The sequence below is a fragment of the Bos grunniens genome, chromosome 16 (genome assembly GCF_055505025.1).
Source record: "Bos grunniens cultivar Pamir isolate PY7600 chromosome 16, Bosgru_T2T1.0, whole genome shotgun sequence".
Classification (NCBI taxonomy): Eukaryota; Metazoa; Chordata; class Mammalia; order Artiodactyla; family Bovidae; genus Bos; species Bos grunniens.
In genome coordinates this window covers 21,756,676-21,781,394 of record NC_141180.1, presented here as the reverse complement: position 1 = coordinate 21,781,394, position 24,719 = coordinate 21,756,676, and the positions used below count along the sequence as shown (strand labels likewise).

Sequence of the window (24,719 nt, the reverse complement as noted above, 5' to 3'; positions counted from 1 at the left end):
CAGATTGCTGTTTCTCAGGACTTCCCAGTGTTGTTCAAGTCTAGATGTAGGTTTCAACCCAATTTGGTGATGTAATACCTCTCTCTACTGCTGCTGCTGCTGCTAAGTCACCTCAGTCGTGTCTGACTCTGTGTGACCCCATAGACAGAAGCCCACCAGGCTCCCCCGCCCCTGGAATTCTCCAGGCAAGAACACTGGAGTGGGTTGCCATTGCCTTCTCCAATGCATGAAAGTGAAAAGTGAAAGTGAAATCACTCAGTCGTGTCCCACTCTTAGTGACCCCATGAACTGCAGCCTACCAGGCTCCTCTGTCCATGGGATTTTCCAGGCAAGAGTACTGGAGTGGGGTGCCATTGCCTTCTCCGAATATCTGTCTCTACTGTTTCTGTTTTCTTTTAAAGACTGTATATTGAAATCAAGTCAAATAATCCTCTCTTAAATGTTGAAATTGTTCATTGTGTGTGTAACAAGTGGTTTCTTTTCTTAATAAATCCTTTGAGCCTAAAATGAAAGTAAAACTTTTGACAAAACAGATTTGTATCCCAGGCTTTGCTTCCCAAGTGGTACTAGTGGTAAAGAATCCACCTACCAATGCAGGAGACACAGAAGATACAGGTTCGATCCCTGGCTTGGCAAGATCCCCTGGAGGAGGAAATGGCAACCCACTTCTGTATCCTCACCTAGAGGCTATAGTCCATGAGGTCACAAAGAGTCAGACATGTCTGAGTGACTGAACACACACATACACATTTGTTTGCTTGGGGTCCAATAATCTCGTCTTTGTATTTAGAATCCTTTCAGGATGTACTTGAACGTATTGATTTCCCTTCCTACGTAAGAGAGATGCTAGGTAGAGAGCAGACTTGGCACTCTGCAGAACTAATTGTCAAGTTACCCTTGTTCTAGCCTTGGTTGTGTGAAGCCATCGTCTCCTTTTGATTGAGTTTCCTTATACTTAGAGGGTTGGAACTGACAATCTTTAAGGTCCCTTCAGGCTCCAAAGTTCAATGGTCCCTTGAAAGACCACTCCTGAGGCTATCCTACCAGTCCAGAGTTCCAGCATTTTCTATTGCCCAATTAGCAGCATTTATCTAACTTTTTTTTGTCAGGTATGTGCTTCTATTCCAGGTATTCTGAGCCAATTCTGCAAATCAGACTTCTTGGAAGATTCAAATGGTTTAAACTATCTTCAAACCTAAAACATCAAATGTACGATTTTCCCTTCATCCACCAACTTTGTACTTTTATCCAACAAAAAAAAAAAGAAGGAGGTACTGAGTCCATCTGGCACGATTTGCCTTGAATAAAAGCCCATCTGCTTATTATTTCTAATTTCATTGTCCTCTAGAATGTTTACAGAAGTTTCTTTCAATATTTATTGCGCTATGTTTCTAATTACTGATCCAGACCATCCACGCAGACTTGGTAGGGTACCATGCAAGGATGTAGGTGTCTTTCTCCTTTTCATCTCCACAGTTCTTTACTCTGGAGGCACAATGTGGCCCTCGGCCATCATTACAACCCCCTGGTGTCACACTGCAGCGATGGATTCTGACAATCAGTTCCTTTATCTCAAGTCTCCCTGGGGCTTGCCAACGAAGCTGCCTCTGATAAATCTTTGCCTGCCTCGACACCATTATTGTCATAGCAAGGATGGATATAATTACCTGGTTTATTATCCTGAGGCTGGCTTCATCTGGCCCATGATCACTGGAAACAGAAGGCTTATCTCTGTCTTCAGGAGTCCTGAAGAGATGGGTAGGAGATTCACATTTCTCAAATTACTGAAAGACATTTCTGAAAGACAAGGATGGTCTCTGCAAGAATGGAGGCATTTCCAACCAAATCCTTTTCAAAATACCTACCTAAAAATCAAAAAATGCTAAAAACTGTTTAAAATTAACCCTTTTCTCCCCAAATGAGCTCCCATTTCTGATTTCCCCGGTTCTATTATGATGCTTTACTCTTCTCATCCCATGGCACTATCACTGCCCACAATCAAGCACATTCTGTTACTCCTTTGTAGTATCTTGATGCCTTTTCCATCTCCCCATGACTTCCCATCCCCACTCCATCATCTAATTTCAGCCCCATATTACATGGTCTCCATTCCTGCAGGACTTCCTATCTCTCAGTCTCTCCTCCACCCCATTCAACAAGCACATGACTCCAGAACATAAAATATTGATTTCATCACTGTCCAATTCAGCAATATGCTATGGGTGCCTTTGGCCTTCAGGATTCCATGCTCTTGCTGACTCACAGGGGGTCTCCACAATTGAGCCTCACAGCCCCCAGCTGGCTGTGTATCCCACAGCTGCGCCATGAATCCTCTTTCCAGGCCCACAGGGAGTGCTGGGCCCTCCCTGAGCTGCATACTCAGCTTTTGTTCACACACCAACTTGCCAGGCATGTGAAAAAGTTGAAAAATGACAAAGACAGAATCTGAGGTGAAATCTGACTGCAGACACCTAGGGATTAAAATCGAATGTAGCAGTGAATTTTTATGGGGTGGGTCACCATTCTCCCAATTCTCGTGCTGCCTCAGATCCAGGGGAAATATCCCCACTCTGTAGACAGGCCACAGCTCTCCTTTAATGATCCAGAAGGAAGTTCTGGAATGAAGGGATGGAGGAAGGGGAAGAAAGGAAGAGAGAATGAGGAAAAGAAAAGAGTAAAAGAAAAAAAAGCAGGCACTATACAGGAAAGGCAGGACTTATGGGTCAAAAAGATGGGCTTTGGAGTCAAGCAGAAACAGATTCAAACCTCAGCTCAGACTAAGGCTGCAAGTTGGGCTCTTTACCTCCCTGAGACTGTTTCCTTATCAGTAAACAGGGTGAATATCCACCTTGCAGGGTCAGTGTGAGTATTAGAGTCAATGTATGTAGATTCCCAGCCCAGATCTTGGCACTTAGCCTCTTGATCTTTGCTGAATTACTCCACCGCCACCTCCAGCCCCAGCAGGTTCCACTGCAAGGGTGCTCATAGGGTGGGTTCATTCTACCAGCCTCCAGTCCAGCTTCTAACCAGGACTAGAGCGTGCAGTGGGAGCCTGTTGTCTGGCCAGTGGTTATAGCTCTTCCCCCCACAGATCACAGATCTACATATGCTCCCATTGAGACTTTCCCTCAGACTAGAACTCAGTTGCCCATGTGCCCAAAAGTCCACCAGGTGGGACTCCCCACATCCCTTCAAAGATCAATGCCCCCTTGTCATCCCTAGTGACCAGCTGCAGACCTGGGCTCCCAAAAAGTGAGCAGCACTAGCTCCGGCTCATGACACGACAGCAGGATGAGATAGTCGAGGCAGTCAGCCCAGAGCTGGGCTCCTGAGCCCTGCTCCTGGGGTTGTCCCTGTCCCTAACATCTCTTAACTGACTAATCTTGAGTGTATCACTTCAATTATGTAAGCCCTGGTTTCCTAGTCTCTAAAACGAAGACCTGCTTCCTGGGGTTGTTGTGAAGATTAAATGAGTTAATGAACACAAAACATTTAGAATATTGCCTGGCACACAGTAGGTAATCCATAAAATATTAGCTGTTCGAATTATTAAAGCCTTTCATCATCAAGGTCTCAGGTGCCTCACAATCAGGCTGATTAAGATGGCTCCCTGTTTACCCTGGGGCTTCTACAAAACATCCTGCTTGTTGTCATGACCATAATGTGCCCACATGTGGTGCACATGCATACAGACACACAGCCTTCAGCCTTCAGCAGTACCAACCCTGAGGCAAGAAAAGACTGATTCCCTGGAGCCTTCAATAACAAGCACTGTTCTCCACCATCTCCTGATGAAACCAAGTCAGCACTCAGCAGCATCCTGCATCTGCTTCACTCAGCAGACTGCCTTCGCTTCTCCCAGGTCAGCAGGAGGGAAGGTCAGAGGTCAGATGGAATCATTTGACCCAACCCTTTGTTGAGAGATCATAAAAATTGATGTCTTTTGGCCTGAAATGTCCGACTTGTCAGTATCACCTCAACTTACCAGGTATTTCTCAACTTTACACTTTTCTTCGGCCTTACTCAGAAAGTTTACAAATTCGAATTGAACCTTTCAGAAAACATTTACTGAGCATCAGTTTTATGCCACGAATTGTGCTGGGGCTGCAGATATAAGGATGACTCAGAGACAGACTTTAGGTTTCAGGTTACAGTCAAGACAGGAAGACAGGCAGCTGGACAGATCACTTCAATGCAATGTGATATATGCTAAGGCAGAGAAATGCACGAGGAGCTCGTAGAGAACACAGAAGAGGCATCCAACCCAGCCTGTAGATCAGGAAATGCTGCCAGGAGAAGGTGACTCCAGAGAGGCATCTTGATGGGTGAGTAGTCATTAACAAAAGAATAGCATTTTTAAAGCATATTGGCATAAAAAGAAGTTGGGTCAGTTGCAGAGACGTGGACAATCATACAGATGGTCTCATCATACTTACTTCACATCATACAGAGTGAAGTAAGTCAGAAAGAGAAAAACAAATATCATATATTAATGCATATATATAGAATCTAGAAAAATGGTATGCTGCTGCTGCTGCTAAGTCACCTCAGTCGTGTCCGACTCTATGCGACCCCATAGACAGCAGCCCACCAGGCTCCCCCGTCCCTGGGATTCTCCAGGCAAGAACACTGGAGTGGGTTGCCATTGCCTTCTCCAATGCATGAAAGTGAAAAGTGAAAGTGAAGTCGCTCAGTCGTGTCCGACTCTTAGCAACCCCGTGGACTGCAGCCCACCAGGCTCCTCCGTCCATGGGATTTTCCAGGCAAGACTACTAGAGTGGGGTGCCATTGCCTTCTCCAAGAAAAATGGTATAGATGATCTTATTTGCAAAACAGAAATAGAAACACAGACATAGAGAACAAATGTATGGATCCAAGAGGGGAAAAGGGTGAGGGATGAATTGGGAGATTGGGATTTGACATATATACACTATTGATACTATCTATAAAATAGATAACTAATGAGAACCTACTGCATAGCTCAGGGCTTCCTTCATAGCTCAGTTGGTAAAGAATCCACCTGCAATGCAGGAGACCCCAGTTCAATTCCTGGGTCAGGAAGATCCCCTGGAGAAGGGATAGGCTACCCACTCCAGTATTCTTGGGTTTTGTTTGTGGCTCAGCTGGTAAAGAATCTGCCTGCAATGCAGGAGACCTGGGTTTAATCCCTGGGTAGGGAAGATCCCCTGAAGAAGGGAAAGGCTACACACTCCAGTATTCTGGCCTGGAGAGTTCCATGGACTGTATAGTGGGGTCACAAAAAGTCAGACACGACAGCAAATTTCACTTCACTTCACTGCATAGCTCAGGGAACTGTGATGATCTAAATGGGAAGGAAATCCAAAAAAGAGGGAATACATGTATACTTACAGCCGACTCTCTTTGCTGTACAGCAAAAACTAACACAACATTGTAAAGCAACTATACTCCAATAAAATTACTTTTTGAAAATGTCAGGCTAGAAAAAGTGCCAAAGCTAAGGAAGGTTATTAGTGTATAATTCCTATAATTGAAATAATACCTAGAAGAAAAACAAGCAACTATAAATTTCTAGGGAGAGACTGGAAAAGAGAGGGGTAATTTCACTTCTTTAAATAGTATGAGAACTCACATAAAACTAATATTAAAAGTTAGAAATAATAAAGAAAATAATAAAAAAATGACAGAGTCCTTCCTACCGCCATCAAAAGAAAAGATACATGGATATGATAATCTACTTCTCTCTTACCTTACCAAGACAGGGAGAATCTCTTTGGGGATTCATGCCAAATAACTGATGTGATAAAATAAAATACCCCAGAAAAGCATATCAGCATAAAAAATACAGTATGATTTTTGTAACTATGGTTATTTGGCACCACTGGAGGGTACAGAGGGCTTCCCAGGTGGCATGGTGGTAAAGAACCCACCTACCGATGCAGGAGACGCAGGAGATCTGGGTTCGATCCCTGGGTCATGAAGATTCCCTGGAGCAGGAAGTGGCAACCACTCCATTATTCTTGCCTAGAGAACTTCACGGACAGAGAAACCTGGCAGGCTACAGTCGGTGGGGTCACAAAGAGTAGGACGTGCCTGAGCACACACACACAGGCTGAGGAGGAGGGGTAGGAGAGGAGATGGAAGATGGGCAGGTACTAGACCATGAAAGGACTGAAGTCTTTTGAATATTATCCTGGAACAAAAGGGGAAACATTGAAAGGTTCTAGCAGAGCAGTAACATGGTAAAAGTCGAATTTAGGTAGAAGTGAGAGGGTAGGTGGGACAGGGGAGAAGTATCTAGAAGCAGAGAACATTTCATGATTATTTATATAATCCAAGTGAGAGATGGTAAGAATTTGAACTAAAGACCTGTCAGTAGAATTGAGAGAGTTTCTGTTTAATTTCAGAACTATTTAGGAGGCTAGGTCACCAAACTATGGGACTGCTTAGGAAGAAAAGGGAGAGGACACAGAGATGAATGGGTCCCAAATTTCTATCATAAATGAAACATCAAGTTTGATTTATGCACTAGAAATCCTAAGAGTATTTGGATTTATACAACAGGTTTTCTGTGCAACATTACAGATAATTTTAAGACAATGCTAAATAAAAATTTTATCATACCAACTAGGTCACAAAGAAAATAATTTCTGACCATGAAGCCTCAAATGGATAATTGGTTGTTGGGGGGAGGCGGGTAGCAATAGACCTTGAATCTAATTGAAGCATCTACTACTGAAGTTCAGTCTCCTAGAAATGACAGTTCATATAAAGAAGAACAGATGAAAGGGGTGGGGAAATACACAGAAGCAAAGACTTAGGTATAGGACAAATGTCTGTGGTCAAGATAGAAGGACTGTGATCAGAACAACACTGGAGAGCTGATTTTAAATCAGGAAACTGCAAAGGGAAAGGTAACTCCTGCAACACAAGAATGCTATTGTTAACAAATAGCAACTTCAGAGCAACAGAGACAAGCCTTGGTGTTGAACCCCACTGGAAACACGAGACCAGCATTAATTTATTTTCTATCTTGATCATTCTGGACCATTCAAAATTCTGTTGTTGGGCTCTGTTAACTAGAACAGGGAAAGTCCACTTAAGATAATGGAAGATGGGTGTTGAAGATGAGTTTTGGAGAGAAAGCAAATGTTAAGCCTGGGAATATGTTCTACATTTGTAAGCCATAGTGAGTCATCTCAGGCTTTAGAACACAGTCATGATGTGATGAAAGCAAATTTTTGAAAATAGTCTGGAGAGTTCCCTGGTGGCCTGGTGGTTGATTCAGGCCTTTCACTGCCGTGACCCCAGGTTTAATCTTTGGTTGGGGTGCTAAAATCCTACAAGCCATAAGGTATGGCCAAAAGAAAAAGAGAATAGTGTGGAAGCCCTGCGCAAAATGGATTAACTTGACTGAAATCCCCTCAAATACTACAATATGGCTGCCACTCATTAAATCTTTCAGTTTCTCCATTAACTGGCATCTTCAGACTCTGCTCCCTCTAAACCCCCTGGCAACTTTGTTTCCTAAGGGCTCCTAGCTCGCTGTCTCAGTGATGTTCAGAGTGTGTGTGTGCTCAGTCACTCAGGCATGTACAACTTTTTGCAACCCCATAGACTGTAGCTCACCAGGCTTCACTGTCCATGGGATATCCCAGCAAAAATACTGGAGTGAGTTGCTGTTTCCTTCTCCAGGAGATTTTCCTGACCCAGGGATCGAATCTGTGTCTCTCATGTCTCCTAAAATGGCAGGTGGATTCTTTACCACTGAGCCACTGGGAAACCCTCACTGATGTTCAGCCAGAGGAGATGCCAAACTCCCTCAACACAGCAATCCTATATGACAAAGACTTGTCCTGTTCAGAAAGCCTGCAGTGCCCAGGATGAGAAGAAGGGTATCTGATCTCTTTTGCAGCTCCTACTTTTGTCTTCTGTAAATTTTTTTCTTCTGTTTATCACCAGGCATCCTGCCAGCCAAGCTGCCTTAATAGCAGGTTAAATGGTCACTCAACTGTCATCGAACTCCTTTTCCCTTTCAGAAGCAACTGGAGGCAAGCCAACGCCCATTATTGACCTAGTTCCACAGCAACTTAAGATTTCCACAGTGGTTTCTACTAGCCAATTCTCATGTCAACACATGCTTCAAGTTAGTTTTGTTATTAGTGGTTTGTAAGTGGAGAGACTCCAATACAGATATAGAAACCTGTTCGTGTCTCCTACATTTAATTCAGAGTCAGACCATAGGAAGCTATTTTCAAAGTTACACTAATTCTTTCAAATCTCTAGGAAATGTACTTAGTAGGGTGTCATTTGTGAAGAAATTTTAATATAAACATCTCTTGCTTTTGGAATTCAAATACTTTTGTGGCCTAGTTATGAAAAGTGAATCTCCTCCACTGGTTTTTATTGTATTATTGAAGATACATTCAAATTTTTAATCTCTTTAAAGAGATGAATGCATTATTGCCATCTCTTTGAGCCTGTCTTTTCAAGTCTCTTACATTTTATCTTGTATTATTGGCCCTCTTTGAGGGACTGCGGTATCTTTCTAATCCTAATAAATTAAAAGTGTTTTGAGGGCAAACTGTCTTATTTTTTGTTCTCCGCCAGTCACTATGACAGTGCTTGGTCTATCATAATGACAACAAATATTTGCTGATGAATTTGTGATCAAGTTGATGGTTGTACCTATTGGGAATTCACTTTTAAAAAAAAATCCCAGGGACTTCCCTGGCAGTCCAGTGGTTGAGACGCTACACTTCCTCTGCCGGGGCATGGATTTGATCCCTGGTTGGGGAACTAAGATCTCCCGTTCCACATGGCCAAACAAGAAAAAAGAAAAATTTCACAAAACATTACTGGTGTTTTTTTTCAGTATTCCACCCCTTTGTTGTCCCTATTTCAATTTTTTAAATTAAAAGCTTCATTTCATCAACACCGACCTCTAAGTCATGGATGCTGCTACTGCTGCTGCTAAGTTGCTTCAGTCGTGTCCGACTCTGTGCGACACCAGAGACGGCAGCCCACCAGGCTCCCCCGTCCCTGAGATTCTCCAGACATTAACACTGGAGTGGGTTGCCATTTCCTTCTCCAATGCATGAAAGTGAAAAGTGAAAGTGAAGTCGCTCAGTCGTGTCCGACTCTCAGCGACCCCATGGACTGCAGCCTACCAGGCTCTTCCATCCATGGCATTTTCTTCTCTCATAACTAAGAAGTCCCTAACTCCCCACCTGGCTTTCAACCAGAAATTCTCTATGCAAGATACAGCTAGTAACTTACCTGTGGAAGTGAAAGCACAAAAATGGTCACAATTTTCCACTCATCACTTTGTCCAGGACCTTTGTAGTATAACTTTGCATCTGCTCCTATCAAGATGTGGGGGCTATTTTCCCAACCCCTTGAATCAGGAATAGAAAAAAATTCCTTAAGTTGCTAAAGAAGAAAGTCAGTCTACCAAAACACTCACAGGAAACCTCACATGTAATCAATATGCTTTCAATGCATTCCTTTTCACACCAGAACAAGATAAAAATGCTTACTATTACCACAGCTTCTTTACATAGCCCTCAATGTTTGGCCAGTGCAATGAGACAGGAAGATTGCCAGGGAAAAGTACAACTGTTGTTGTTTGGAAATAACAAAGAATATATGAGAATTTTATAGAGAAAATCTTAAAACCCTTAGGTCATATAAGTTCATATTAATGGGAAAAAAAAAACCCAATGCTAATAGATTTAGATAGTTGCTGCCACAACTAAAAGATAAGATTATTTAATCCTGTAAAGATGGAAAATCTCCCCCAAATAAATTTATAAGTTTAATGGAATTATGAACCAAATTTCAGTAGGATAATTTTAAACATCTCATTAAACTGTCCAAAATGAGAATGGAAGAATAAGTACTCATGAATAAAAGAGAATTTTGAAAAACAAGGGACTGAAGCAGTTAATTACTGTATTTTATAGTTTCCTAGGGCTTCAGTCTGGGAGAAGGGAATGGCAACCCACTCCAGTGTTCTTGCCTGGAGAATCCCAGGGACGGGGGAGCCTGGTGGGCTGCCATCTATGTGGTCACACAGAGTCGGACACGACTGAAGCGACTTAGCAGCAGCAGCAGCAGGGCTTCAGTCTGGGAGAAGGGAATGGCAACCCCTCCAGTATTCCTGCCTGGGAAATCCCATGGACAGAGGAGTCTGTAACAAAGTTCCACAAACTGGGTGGCTTAAAACAACAGAAATACAGTCTCTCACAGTTTTGGAGGCCACAAGTCCAAAATAAAGGTGTTGGCAGAGCCACACTTACTCTGGGAGCTCTAAGGTAGAATCGGTATGGGGCCTCTGCTACTTCTGCAGGATGAGGCAGTGCTTCCCAGTCCTTGAGCGGCTGTCTCTCTCCAACCTCTGTCTTTGTCTTCACCTCAGCCTTCTTTTCTGTGTCTTTCTGTGTTTGTATTTTCCTTCTTCTGTCTCATGCTACTGGATTTAGGAGCTATCCAGGTCATCAGGCTCATTTCATCTCAAGTACCTTAATTTAATTACATATGTAACAACTTTCCCCCCAAGATAAAGTGACATTCACAGGTTCTAGGGATTTGGATTGGACATATCTTTTTGGAGGCCACAATTCAATTCACAATGCCAGATACGAAGGTATATGCCCTGATATGCCCTACCAGATATGAAGGCATACTATGAGGCCATAGCATAACTCTATTATGTACTGGCACAATAACAGACTAATAGACCAGTGGGACAAAACAGAGCCCAAAGAGTTCCAAGTTAGAAATTGGGATATATGGACAACTGACAGGATAAATCAGTGGGGGAAGAATCAGTTTAAGAAAGAGAGTTTAAAAAAAAAAAAAAAAACCTAAGGAGAAAATTTTAACTTAGACCCTATTTCACACCTTACATAAAGGTAAAATCTGGATGGATTAAAAACCTAAATATTAAAAATGAGCATTATATTGGTGTGTGCATGTAAAGAAAGTATAGAAGAATATCTTTGTGGTATTTCAGATAGAAAATAAGATCTCAGAAGCACAAGCCATATGGTGAAAAATTGGCAATTTTTGATTATATTACAATTAAGGATTTCTTCTTCCTTATAGTATTGTAAATAACATATGTAGTTACTTTCTTGTCCAGAAGGTGAAGTTTGACTCCCCTCCCCTTGAGTGTGGGCTGAACCCACTGACTCATGTCCAAGAACAGAGTATGGAAAGGAAACAAATTCGACTTGACAGTAGAGACAAGTGGCTGATATCCCCTTAACCAAGTGTTCAAGATTACGTCACCAGTAATAAGTCATGTTGATGTTATGTACCCCTTGATGTGATGTGCTAAGAAATGTACTTTACTTCTGCGGTCTTCTTCCAAAAAAATGTGTAAGCCCAGGCTAATCATAAGAAAACGGCAGTCAAACCCAAATTGAGAGACTGTCTACAAAATTCTTGACCAGTACTCTTCAAAACATCGAACATCATGAAAAGCAAGGAAACACTGAGAACCTAGCACAGATCAAAAGAGCCTAAGGACATGGCAACTAAAAGCAATGCAGTATCCTGGATTAGATCCTGGAACAGTAAAAGGACATCAAAGAAAAGAATGGTGACACCTGAAAAAATCTGTGATTTAGTTAGTGTTCTTAAGCCAGTGTTATTTCTTGGTTTTGACAAATATGCCAAAAATTATGTTAACATTAGGGGGACTCCCCTGGCGGTCCGGTGGCTAAGACTCCATGCTCCCAATGCAGGGAGCCTGGGTTCAATCCCAGGTCAGAGAACCAGACACAACCTGCTGCCACAACGGAAAGAACCTGTATGTCGCAAATAAGATCTTGAATGCTGCAGCTAAGACCTGGGGCAGCCAAATAAATAAATAAATAGTTTTAAAATAAATAAATAACACGCTAACATTAGGGAGAAGCTAATACGGGAACACTGCAGTATCTTTACAACTTTCCTGTAAATCTCAAATTCTTCCAAAATAAAACACTTGTCATATAAAAAGTAATTTCCTTCAACAAAAGATACCAGAAGAAAATTGCGTCAGCTAAAACTGACAAAAATTAATGTCTAAAACACACATGGAATTCCAACAAATTGATGAGAAAGACAGGAATCCCAATTGTAAAATGGACGAGGATATGATTACACAATTCCCAGAAGGACAAATCCAAATGACTAATAAATATATGATGAGATGCTCTGTATTAATAATACCCAGAAATATCCTAATTTATATGGATGAGAATGTGGAGATACAGGAAGCCTGGTTCTCTCCCATAGAAGAAAAAAGTAGAACAGTCATCTGGAGAATACCATGTGAGATGCAGTGTTCAGTTACCCCTCTATTATAACCTATAATCTGACTCTAGTGCTACCACCCAGGAACACTTACCCAGGACCACACGCAGGCATAGAAAAGGATGGTCTTCACAGCACTGTGGCAGCAAAGCATTGAGCCAACAATGCCATCTATATCTGGTCCTGTGAGCAAAACAGAGTGGACACATGCTCTGGAAGACAATACAGCTGGAGAATTAACCACAAGCACATTCACCAACATGGATAAATTCTGAAAAATTATGCTGTAAATAAAACAGTAAAAAGAAAAAAATACACTGAAATACTATTATATAAATCTAAATGCCATACATTTTATAACATACTCTAAACATATGAGTATGCATGTTGCATGTTTACTAGATATGAAGGAGATAACAGACATAGGTATGTAGATGGAAAATACTGAAATAAACGAGCCCATGTGAGCCACAAAGAAGACACAGATGCCATGAGCATCTTAGGTTCAACTCTTTGCACCTGAAGACAAATCTAAGTCTAAAAAGGCAGAGGGCAGATCTGGATGAGGGCTTGAGGAGATCATCTTTGAGCTAAGAGCATGCGTTTTAGTGTGGATGGCTGTGGGAACATCTATATTGTCTTCTCAGCAGTCCGTTTCTTTACAGGCTGATTACAAAATAAGTTATTTCTTAATGTCCAGATAAGTCATTCACAGATGAGAAAAGCATTGCTGTACTTGATCTCATTACAATAAGACATACCGACAGTACAGCCTGACACTCATGAGTAATTCTTTCCAATATCCCTATGAATCCCCTCAATTCACAAAGAACCACTATATCACATCATTTCCCCCATGATATGTATATACAAAAAGTGAAAAACGTTTTTTCCTTGAGTGGCGAGGGCAAAGCATTAGGCCAGCCATGCAATCTACCACTGCACCCCAGCATCCCAGCCAGCAAGCGCAATTCTGATTCATGCTTCAATAAGAATACAAAGTATATTTTGAACCTGGAGGGTCATTTACAAATAATGGAAAATGTGAATTCTAAATCAGTGAAAGTCCAGGGAGCACTATACCATGATGACCACGCCAGTACCCTAGAAGAGTTACTGTAGCTTTTTAAAGTGTTTAATCTCTGAAACAACAGAGGCCCTGAGCAAACCCTGCTCACTGTGATTGACAATGTGGCCTATGGCTCAGACCATTGCCGCACTGACTCTAAGCAAATCACAGAAGATTGGAATTCTAAGAGAAGCTGTTGATTTCAAAGCTTTTAATGATTCAAATTTTCAATCAGCAGCTTTTTTTTTTCCAGTTCATTACTCACAGACTCTGTGGATCAACCAACGTGTGCAGCCCATATCCTCCTTAATTCCTCTAGTAATATAATCCTGTCCATCACTTTACCCGGCCGTGGAGAACAAAGCCAAAATATACACGTTCATTTTACCTTCATTAACCCTGGCGAGATTCCAAAAAGCATGGGAAACAAAGTAAGAAAAAGCCAAGCATCTCAGAAAGCTTCTAAAATGAAGCCCATCAAGCCAATGATTCCTTAACACAACTGAACTGATGGGAAATTGAACGTGAGCTGGCAGCTCAGGCTGTGATGAACGAGAGATGCATGTGAAAAAAGAAAGGGAAGAGGGGAGCATCTTCAACCTCAAGTCAGGACTCTGTCCATCTCACAGTGTCATTCCCCCTCGGGGGTCTGGAGATGAAAATAACTTGGCTTTGAAACACACATAGGCTATTCAAGGAAGCAGCCGACAATTTTAAATATGAAGGGGGGTATGGGAATAGGTTCCTACTGTGTAAAATTGCATATTATTGAATTGATTGAGTTGTCATTCAACAAAGGTGATTTTAGAAATGAAGCTAGCAGGGAAATAAATAAAGCAGAAATTCAGATAAAATTCATTCAAGTCTTGCCACTGGTATCTGTGAAACTAAAGGATTGCAGCTTGTGAAGGTAATGTTATTTAACAAAGATGCTGAAGGTCGTTCCTTGTCACCCTTTTCTATAAATTATCCCACTTCCTCTGTGGCTCATCGATTGTCACTCAGCAGAGCACTCACAGACTCACCTGGAGCCAGGGCCAGCCAGACCTTGTTGATACTGTGAAATTCCTATGCTATCTTGCTATATAGCACAGGAAGCCCAACTCACTGCTCTGTGGTGATCTAAAGGGGTGGGAGGTGGGAGGGGAAATGGGAGGGAGGCCCAAGAGGGAGAGGTTATATGTATACATACAGCTGATTCACTTCATTGTACAGCAAAAGCTAACATTTTCAAGCAACTATGTGGGTGTGCTGTTCTCAGTCACTCAGTCGTGTCTGACTCTTTTCAACCCCATGGACTGTAGCCTGCCAGGCTCCTCTGTCCATGGGATTTCCCAGGCAAGAATACTGGAGTGGGTTAAAGCAACTGTACTCTGATAAAAAAAATTTTTTTTAATTCCCATGGTGTCTTAAAGGTCTCCTGGAACCCATTTCCCATGTTCTGACCCCAACCATGATCCAGACTCACCTCCTGCCACTTCAGTGCCCCCACTAAGCCATCAGTTCTTCTGGCTGACAGTGGATGATCAGAGATTTAGAGGAAAAAGACCCAGCTTCAAGGCATCTGGTGAGCTAGTCAACAATAACACTTACATAATCTCTAAAGGTCTGGAGGAGGGCCTGGCAACCCACTCTAGTATTCTTGCCTGGAGTATCCCGTGGACAGAGGAGCCTGGCGGGCTATAGTCCATGGGGTCGCAGAGAGTCAGACATGACTGAGGCAACTTAATACACACACATAGTCTCGAAAGGTATGTGGCAAGCTCCTGCTTCATTAGGGTTACCTTGAGAACTGAGAAGAATTGACTCTGAACTGTATCTTGTCTGTCTTGGGTGCTCTATAAAAATGTGTTCAATGAACGAAGGAATAATGAACAACTGGCAATTCCTACAATAGAGAAAACTACAATCAGCAGCCAGTCCTGATAAGTCTGTGCAGAGGAACAAAACCTCAGCTGAGGGTGGGAGCAGAGGGACAGAGAACCAGCAAGGAGGTAGCAAGTTTCTAGGACTTTGGCCAAGGAGACTAGGAATCAGAACAGAGCTCCAATCCCAGCAGGGAATGCAAATGTGGAATGGGATCAACTTGGTCGAGCTTAAAGGAAGTGTGTGTACACTCACCCATCAGCTTGGGCAGGGCAAGCAGGCAGAGGGCATCACAGAGGAGGGGACCTCCAGGCCTGCCCCAGCTGAGCAGGGCCCAGGAAGACCGCTGACCCAACTCTCTCATCTGCATCCCTATCTTTAAAAACTGGCTCTCAGTGTGATATAAATTTAAGTCAAGGACTTCCTCTGTAGGGTATTTCATATAAGAGCCTGCTCTTGTGGAAAGCGCACTAAGGAGACAACTTCAGAAACACCAGATTCAAGTCCCAGACCTGACGGGACTCGCATGTGTCCTTGGACAAATCATTGAACTTCTCTAAGTTACAGGTCCCGGCTCATAACTGGGGGCAATGATTCAACCTACTGGAGTGTTGGAGCATAAAGAAGGTTCTGCATGTGGAAGTGCTCAATAAAGAACAGAGTGCTATAAATGTTGGCTATTTGTGTATTCCATGGTATTTCACATTGAATCCAATGTTGAACTTGTCAAATTAAATTTTCTGTAATTATAAAGCTTTGATTCCAAGAGATTTTTTTAAGCATCAAGCAGGCAAAGTGAGTTTTGGAGGGAGCTAGAGAGACCTTTACCAGAGCCTCTGAAATCACGCAGCAATCAGTGTGTGTACCCAAAGCATCCCCACTTAACCCAGGCTCTGCTGGAAGCTGTGATCCTCAGCCCCATATAAAGCACATTTAAGTGTCTTTTATTTACATGCCGGAGGGCATGTAAATAAAACCTTCACTGAGGTAAACAGTTGTTGTTTTACAGCCTGTTCGCACGTAACTTTTATGTCCCATTATGATATATGGCTTCTGTGCATTTTGAAGTGCTGGAAATGTCATTCCATGTGGCATCCTCTATGTGACTGGCTGATAAATTATTATTTACGTGCTAGTTTTCACGGCCCATGAAAGTCTTTAAACTGGAACATTGTCCCTAACTACCCATTAGTGATTATGGTAATTCTCCCTAACAGGATGTGAGCAGTCATCCTGACAGCCTTCGTGGTACAAGGAGGAAGGCTGGGTGAGATAAGGAGGAGTTCACCCTCAACCCAGGGGTTCCATCTGGTTGTCTAAACCAAAGGCTAGGCCAACCATTGGTCGGCGTGTTATGACCAAACGTGGAACGCGTGCACTCTTAACACATGGTGCGTGTCACAAACATGAAACCATTCCAGGAAGGAGCTTGAGTGCTATAAACAGCACCTGTCACTGAGTCAAGTGACTGAACCCTCACCTTCTGTTGGTTTCACCCCGAAGTGACTGTTCAGCTGCTACACACGATCTGAAGGCCCAGACAAGAGAGTCAAGTATGTTTGCTCCACTTCCTGGTGACATCTGTGGATGCTTCTGGGATGGAAAGCAGGTCACTTCTCTGCCCTGAGAGAAGCAGCCCACAGCTTGAAAACGGAATGGATCTGAATTTTGCCTGCAAGACTGTTGGTTAGAATTTGCTAAGTACTTTTAATAGAAATAACAGTATAAATAAGAGTCTGAAAACGTTACCATGGTTATTCTAATAACAATAGTTACCAAATTCAGTTCAGTTCAGTCACTGAGTCATGTCCAACTCTTTGCAGCCACATGAATGCAGCACACCAGGCCTCCCTGTCCATCACCAACTCCCGGAGTTCACTCAGACTCACGGCCATCGAGTCAGTGATGCCATCCAGCCATCTCATCCTCTGTCGTCCCCTTCTCCTCCTGCCCCCAATCCCTCCCAGCATCAGAGTCTTTTCCAATGAGTCAACTCTTCGCATGAGGTGGCCAAAGTACTGGAGTTTCAGCTTCAGCATCAGTCCTTCCAATGAACACCCAAGACTGATCTCCTTTAGGATGGACTGGTTGGATCTCCTTGCAGTCCAAGGGACTCTCAAGAGTCTTCTCCAGCACCATAGTTCAAAAGCATCCTCAGCGCTCAGCTTTCTTCACAGTCCAACTCTCACATCCATACATGACCACTAGAAAAACCATAGCCTTGACTAGACGAACCTTTGTTGGCAAAGTATTATCTCTGCTTTTTAATATGCTATCTAGGTTGGTCATAACTTTCCTTCTGAGGAGTAAGCGTCTTTTAATTTCATGGCTGCAATCACCATCTGCAGTGATTTTGGAGCCCAAAAAATAAAGTCTGACACTGTTTCCAGTGTTTCCCCATCTATTTCCCATGAAGTGATGGGACCAGATGCCATGATCTTTGTTTTCTGAATGTTGAGCTTTAAGCCAACTTTTTCACTCTCCTCTTTCACTTTCATCAAGAGGCTTTTGAGTTCCTCTTCACTTTCTGCCATAAGGGTGGTGTCTTCTATCTGAGGTTATTGATATTTCTCCCGGCAATCTTGATCCTAGCTTGTGCTTCTTCCAGTCCAGCGTTTCTCATGATGTACTCTGCATAGAAGTTAAATAAGCAGGGTGACAATATACAGCCTTGATGTACTCCTTTTCCTATTTGGAACCAGTCTGCTGTTCCATGTCCAGTTCTAACTGTTGCTTCCTGACCTGCATATAGGTTTCTCAAAAGGCAGGTCAGGTGGTCTGGTATTCCCATCTCTTTCAGAATTTTCCACAGTTTATTGTAATCCACACAGTCAAAGGCTTTGGCATAGTCAATAAAGCAGAAATGGATGTTTTTCTGGAACTCTCTTGCCTTTTCAATGATCCAGCGGATGTTGGCAATTTGATCTCTGGTTCCTCTGCCTTTTCTAAAACCAGCTTTAACATCAGGAAGTTCACGGTTCACATATTGCTGAAGCCTGGCTTGGAGAATTTTGAGCATTGCTTTACTAGCATGTGAGATGAGTGCAATTGTGCGGTAGTTTGAACATTCTTTGGCATTGCCTTTCTTTGGGATTGGAAGTACGGAGTACTTATTGCTTGCCAGAAGCTCTCCTGAGCATTTTACACATAATAGTCAACTGATACAGTAAGCCAATGAGACAGGGTTTATCATTTCCATTTCACAGAGGAGAAAACTAAGCCTCAGAGAGGCTAAGTAATTTAGCTGCACTCTTGACTACCCCTCCATTGTTGATAGAAGCCCTTGTGATCTTCATTCATGCGTGCATGCTAAGTTGCTTCCGTCGTGTCTGACTATCTGTGACCCTATGGACTATAGCCCTTTAGGCTCCTCTGTCCACAGGGTTCTCCAGGCAAGAACACTGGAATAGGTTGCCATATCCTTCTACAAGGGTTCTTCCTGACCAAGGGATCAAACCCTCATCTCTTACATTTCCTGCCTTGTCAGGTGGGTTCTTTACCACTAGTGCCACCTGGGAAGCCCTGTGATCTTCATACTTTCCATATCTCCTCAATTTAAAAAGAAACTATTTTAATTGTATTATACAATCAGGAAGATATTTTGTCATTAGCTTTCTAGGCTAGACCTCAAAAATCGGTGTTAGCTATACACAGCTGATTCATATGAACACAAGTCTGAGCAGGGGTCCAAGCAAAAGACTATAAAGAAAATGGAAAATGAGGAACCAGGGGTAGAGGAAGAATTCAGAGCTGGGGGAGGAAACAGGCAAGCCAATGGAAATGGAAGAGAAGAGGTCTTCATGGACAAGGATGATGGCATGTGAAGATGAAGAGGAAGAACATTCCAGGCCGAGGGGACAGTTTGAGCACAAACATAGAGGAGAGAGCCTAAGGGTGGAGAACGTGGACAGGAGCAGTGGCAGGAGGCTGGAGCTGAATGGCAAGATACTTTCAGTGTCGAATTAACAACTTTGGACTCAGTTCCATCCCTGGAACCAGTGCCAGTTTTTACCTCATGCAGATTTTGTAACATAAAAGTGTAATGAATATTAAAACTGCTATCTGTCAACTGAAAAGAGAAAGAAGCAATTGTTGGCACCTACAAGATCAAAATTTTTAAAAAACGATGAAATTACTTAAGTGTCATATTTATAATAAGAATCATCTTCTCCTTTGAAGTAATAAAAAAGATGATTTTCACATTTTCAAAACACTAATGATAATTCAACACATTAAATTATTACTAACACTTGAATGTATGTGATCATGGGCCAGTTCTTCTGGTGTGTTGTTTTGTTTTGTTTTAACACCATCCCCAGCACTCCATCACTATCTCAGGTACTCAGTAAACACTGAGGACTAGAGTTTCTGGGCAAACCTCCAGCCTCAGCAGGTACCTGGAAGTATTAAGCAGGGAAATTGAGGCAGGCGCACAATGATGAACTAACTCAGTGGCATGTAGAGACTGCTGCTTGGAGCCTCCTCAGGGTTTGGGGCTTAGCTCAGCAGAAGAAAGAATCAAATACCAGGTACCCCTCCTGACACAGCAGAAATACACACTCATTGAGTGGACCGGGTGCCAGATACTTGAGAACTCAGCCTCACAGCAATTCCTCCAGAGTCACAAGAAACCCGGGGACCAGTGGAGTGGAGCTTGGAGGTGGAGGGCATGTACGTCCTGAGTCCAGAGGCTGGCGGGGCAGGAGGGGAGGTGGCAAGTGCAGGGGTCTGGGCAGAGACCCTCCTAGACAAGATGCCCAGGGTCTTCACCAGTCTTCTGAAATTGTGCAACTTCGCAGTCTCCCCTGCACACATGTCTTTGGGAGACAAGACAAAATGTTTGTTTTAGCTTTGATTTGTTTTGGCCATTGTGCCCAGAGCACATGTAGTCATGTTCCAGCCCAGGATGGGCCTGTCCTAACTCTTGGGCTTCATCTCCATCCTTGCTGCCACCATCTGGGATGCTTTTCTGTTCTTCAAAAAGCACCACACTGTCTCCACTTTGGATATTTGGGAGTCTTTTCCTTATGACAGGCACATTCTTCTCCCCTTGTTCCTCTCTCCTCCTTCACCTGTTTACTCAGTTCTTCACTCATATGTTGGCTTTGTTACAGGGTCCACGCTCAAACCACTCACTCCACAACAGGTCAATAAATCAAAAGACAAGCTGTTGTGGCAAGGAAGAGTGACTTTATTTGGAAAGTCAGCAAACAGAAAGATAGCGGACGAGTGTCCCAAAGAACCATCTTCCCCAAGTTAGAATGCAGGCTTCTTTTATACCAAAAGGGGAGGGGATGTGGTTGGTTGGTGTGAACTTCTTAGTGTCAGAATCCTCTGTTCTTGCAGCTGTCCATGTAGGTCGTTTCATGATGTCCGTGTTAACTTCCTACAAGATAAATGTCATTCTCTATTCTGCAACTTTTTACCTCTGTAAGAATGGAAGTGTTATCCCTTTAAAGATCAGAGCCTTGAGAATGGGCTACCCTGTATATTTTAAGCTATAGGCAACATTCTTAACTTATAGCAATAGAAGGTGTATGTGTGTGCTAAGTCACTTCAATCATGTCTGATTCTTTGCAACCCTATGGACTGAAGCCCACCAGGCTCCTCTGTCCATGGAATTCTCCAGGCAAGAATACTGGAGTGGGTTGCCATGCCCTCCTCCAGGCGATCTTCCCGACCCAGGAATTGAAGCCTCATCTCTTATGTCTCTTGCATTGGCAGGTGTGTTCTTTAACACAAGTGCCACCCGGAAAGCCCAGCAGTAGAACACAAAGTAAAAGAAACATCCAACATGGAGTCAGATTTGTTCTTTCCTATTACAACTTAAACAACACTTCCCAAGGGAAGCCTTCTCTCCTAGATCAGAGGAATACCTCATATATACTCCCATAGCACGTATTTCCCCCTTTTTATAATTCTTATCACACTTGTAATTATGTGTTTGTTGTTTCCCACCCCCCTACACCATGAACTTTATAAAGCAGGACTTAAATCTGTCTTGTACCCTCTGCATCTGTATCCTCTATATCCTTGTATCTCACAGGACCAGGCACAGAACAGAAGACCAGTAAAATTTATTAAATGAGTGAGCAAGAGTCACGTGTCTATGGAAGATCTGAAAATCTGCATTAGTCCATTGTGAGTTCCTGGAAGCTGGGACCGAGCCTGACTTGTCTTGCACCTGTGCTGCCTTGCATTGCTGACGTCACATTGCAGGGACTGGATTTTAAAGGGGGGACAGTGGATGGGAGAGCATGAGATGGCATTTCCTCACATCAGGCCCTTCTCTTGCGTCCAACCCCAGAAGACCGATGGGGTTGGCCTTTCACCTCGCTCAGCCCACCTCAGTGTCCTCTCCTCGAGCCCTGCAGAAGACCGATGGGGTTGGCCTTCCGCCTCGCTCAGCCCAGCTCAGTGTCCTCTCCTCAAGCCCTGCAGAAGACCGATGGGGTTGGCCTTCCGCCTCGCTCAGCCCAGCTCAGTGTCCTCTCCTCAAGCCCTGCAGAAGACCGATGGGGTTGGCCTTTTACCTCACTCAGCCCACCTCAGTGTCCTCTCCTCAAGCCCTGCAGAAGACCGATGGGGTTGGCCTTCCGCCTCGCTCAGCCCAGCTCAGTGTCCTCTCCTCGAGCCCTGCAGAAGACCGATGGGGTTGGCCTTCCGCCTCGCTCAGCCCAGCTCAGTGTCCTCTCCTCGAGCCCTGCAGAAGACCGATGGGGTTGGCCTTCCGCCTCGCTCAGCCCAGCTCAGTGTCCTCTCCTCGAGCCCTGCAGGCCTTCATGGCTGTGCCATTCCTTTGGCTCTTGTTGCCCCTGCTTTTTCAGGTCTCTCTAATGAGCTCCTTCAAAAGAGAAGCTGTCTTCTCTTTCCTTTAATTTCATGGTTCCTAAATAATTTCTTGCTCAGAGCCAGTGCCCTATATATGTTCATTGAGGGCTGAAGAGAACCTGAATGTTTCCAAAAAGATTTTTTAAACCTCCTTCCCTGGTGGACTTCAAAAAATTAGGGTGGATTTTCAGGTGTGTGAGAAAGTTGAATGACAGCTTTTCTGGAAGCCGAAAAGTAAACTACTTGAGTCTCTCTCCAAACCTTCAATTCTATGAAATTAAGCATCATGTTGACACTGTAAAAAATGAGAAAGTGCTCTTTTTGTCTTTATTCATTTTAGACAAAGCCTGCCTGTGTTGGGTATGCTCTGATTTGGAGGGTCCTAGAAGAATGGGAAGCATTCTTCACTCTGACTTCAAGTAAACACAGCAAGCCCTTGTCCTACTAAAGACAGAATGAACAGCTTGCTCAGAAAAGCTGAGGATGAATTCCCAGAATTAGCCCAGAAAAGACCAGCAGCACCACAGAATTGGTTGCTTCATAGACAAGGCCTTGCTTCCAAAAGGTCCCATCCCCACACTGACTGGCATGTTACCCTGGCCTGCAGATAACACGAGACATCTCACTCTGCCTTTGCACCAGGATCCTCCTTGCAGGAGTTCTGCTAAGCCTCTCTATACTTTCCCTCACAGGCAGAGGCAGGAAAGGCCCCCTCAGAGGAACCCCTGAATGTGTCACTAATCCATTCCCCTGCTTGTGCCACATTTAATTACTCACTCAATACAGAGTTATCTGTACTGCAACTCCAGACTAATGAGATACTGCGAAGCCTTCAAATTGGGGATTACCAAGTACAGCATGTTATACTAAGGTCAGTTTGGATGGTTCTAAAGCTCTGATTACTACACGACACCTTTTTAACCTGAACCCATTTCATTTCTCATTTTTCAAAAGGGAAAAACTATAGGAAGAAGCAAAGCATGTTGCTTGGTTGTTTGTTTGACTGCATGAAAGCCTCAGTAATCAATATCTAAATCCTCAGAGCTGCATTGAAGCTACCACCTTCGTAATCTTCCCAACAGGGTATGCTGATCTTTGCCTTAAGGGAATAAGAAATTACAATCTCTTGATGACATTTTTGCAGAGAAATAATGCAAGAGGCTGCATAGGCATTGTTTTGAATATGTTTGCATTCTTACCTAGTTTAATGATCAGAGAGACTCCATGCAATCCTTTTATCCCAATTCCTTATCAAGTCCGTCTCACAAAGGCATGCTATGCCCAGGAAACTGAGGTCATTCAGAGCTTCCTGGACTCTGACTACACACCTCCTATGCCTGTCCGGTAGCTGCTAGTCACACATGGCAATCGAGCAGTTGGAACATGGCTGTCCTGAATTAAGATGTAAGTGTAAAATACACACCAGACTTTAAAACTTAGAATTTTAAAAAATGTAAAATATCAAATTAATGAGTTTTCTACATTTGATTACATGTTGAAATGAAATGTTCTAGATGTATTGAGTTAAATCTGGATTTTTCATCCTCAGTAGCATAGACATTTGGGGCTACATGGCTTTTTGCTATGGGAGGCTGTCCCCTGTGTATTGTAGGATGTTCAGCTGCATCTCTGGCTTCTTCCCATTAAATGCCACCAGTACACTCCAAGTTGTGACAACTAAAACTTGCCTAATGACATTGCTAAACGTTGCCAAATGCCCGTAGGGTGCAAAATCTCCCCTGGTTGAGAACCACTGGGATAAATAAAATAGACTATTAAAATTAATATCACTATTTCATTTCACTTTTTTAATGTGGTCACTAGAGAACTTAAAGCTACACTTGTGGCTTTTATTTTATTTATGCTGGACAGTGCTGCCCTAGACTGAGCATCCTGAGATCAAGGCTCTTTCTTTTCTTTGCTGCATCCCCAGTGCTGAGGGCAAGGACCCTTGGGCCTGGCACAGAACAGAGGAGCAGGAGCAGAACCGCAGCCTGTAATGTTTGCAGGTAGGGTTGGTAGGCAGCAGCCCACTGAAGACATTCGGGTAAGCAATAGGAAGGAAATGGGATAAACACTGAAAGGTCACAGATCAGGCCCACCAGTACTAGAAGAACCCAGTTGCAACAATCCTAAAGTTTGAGGGAAAGAGAGTTCTAGTAATTATCGTGAAATCACAGGCTGGACCTGATGGCATACTAAGCATTGGATAAAGTCCACCTCAGGAACCCATGTTGTCTTTTAACTGAAAATAGCTTTGCATGTGTGCGTGCTAAGTCACTTTATTTGTGTCCGACTCTTTGCAACCCTATGGACTGTAGCCTGCCAGACTCCTCTGTCCATGGGATTCTCCAGGCATGAATACTGGAGTGGGTTGCCATGCCCTTCTCCAGGGGATCTTTCAGACCCAGGGATCAAAGCTGCAACTCTTACATCTCCGGCATTGGCAGGCGGGTTCTTTACCACTAGCGCCACCTGGGAAGCCCAAGAATAGCTTTACCAGTGTCAAAATAGTAAAAAAATAATGTATCATGGGGACATAATATCTCAATCAGCATATAAGCTCCCAAGTTCCTCTGACATTTGCTTATTTTCTACCTTCCAATTCTGATCCTCTTAGTCTGCCTTTCCTGAGCTGTTCTTTCCAACCCTGGGTTCACCTTCCCAC

General features: G+C 43.3%; 1 long non-coding RNA gene across 11 annotated transcripts in view; it reads right to left on the bottom strand.

The window, feature by feature from the left end:
• LOC147356310 (uncharacterized) overlaps positions 1–24,719 on the bottom strand; it is a 567,448-nt gene that overhangs the window by 517,918 nt on the left and 24,811 nt on the right. For 6 of the 11 annotated variants that reach the window (XR_015142699.1, XR_015142705.1, XR_015142701.1 and 3 more), the window contains exons 4-5: positions 12,380–12,468; positions 1,668–1,797 (exon numbers count right to left, since the gene is read on the bottom strand). This is a non-coding gene — a long non-coding RNA (uncharacterized LOC147356310). Of the gene's footprint in view, positions 1–1,667; positions 1,798–10,109; positions 10,467–12,379; positions 12,469–20,390; positions 21,991–24,719 lie in introns of those variants that run through there. The other 5 variants (XR_015142707.1, XR_015142708.1, XR_015142703.1 and 2 more) reach the window with 3 other exon arrangements.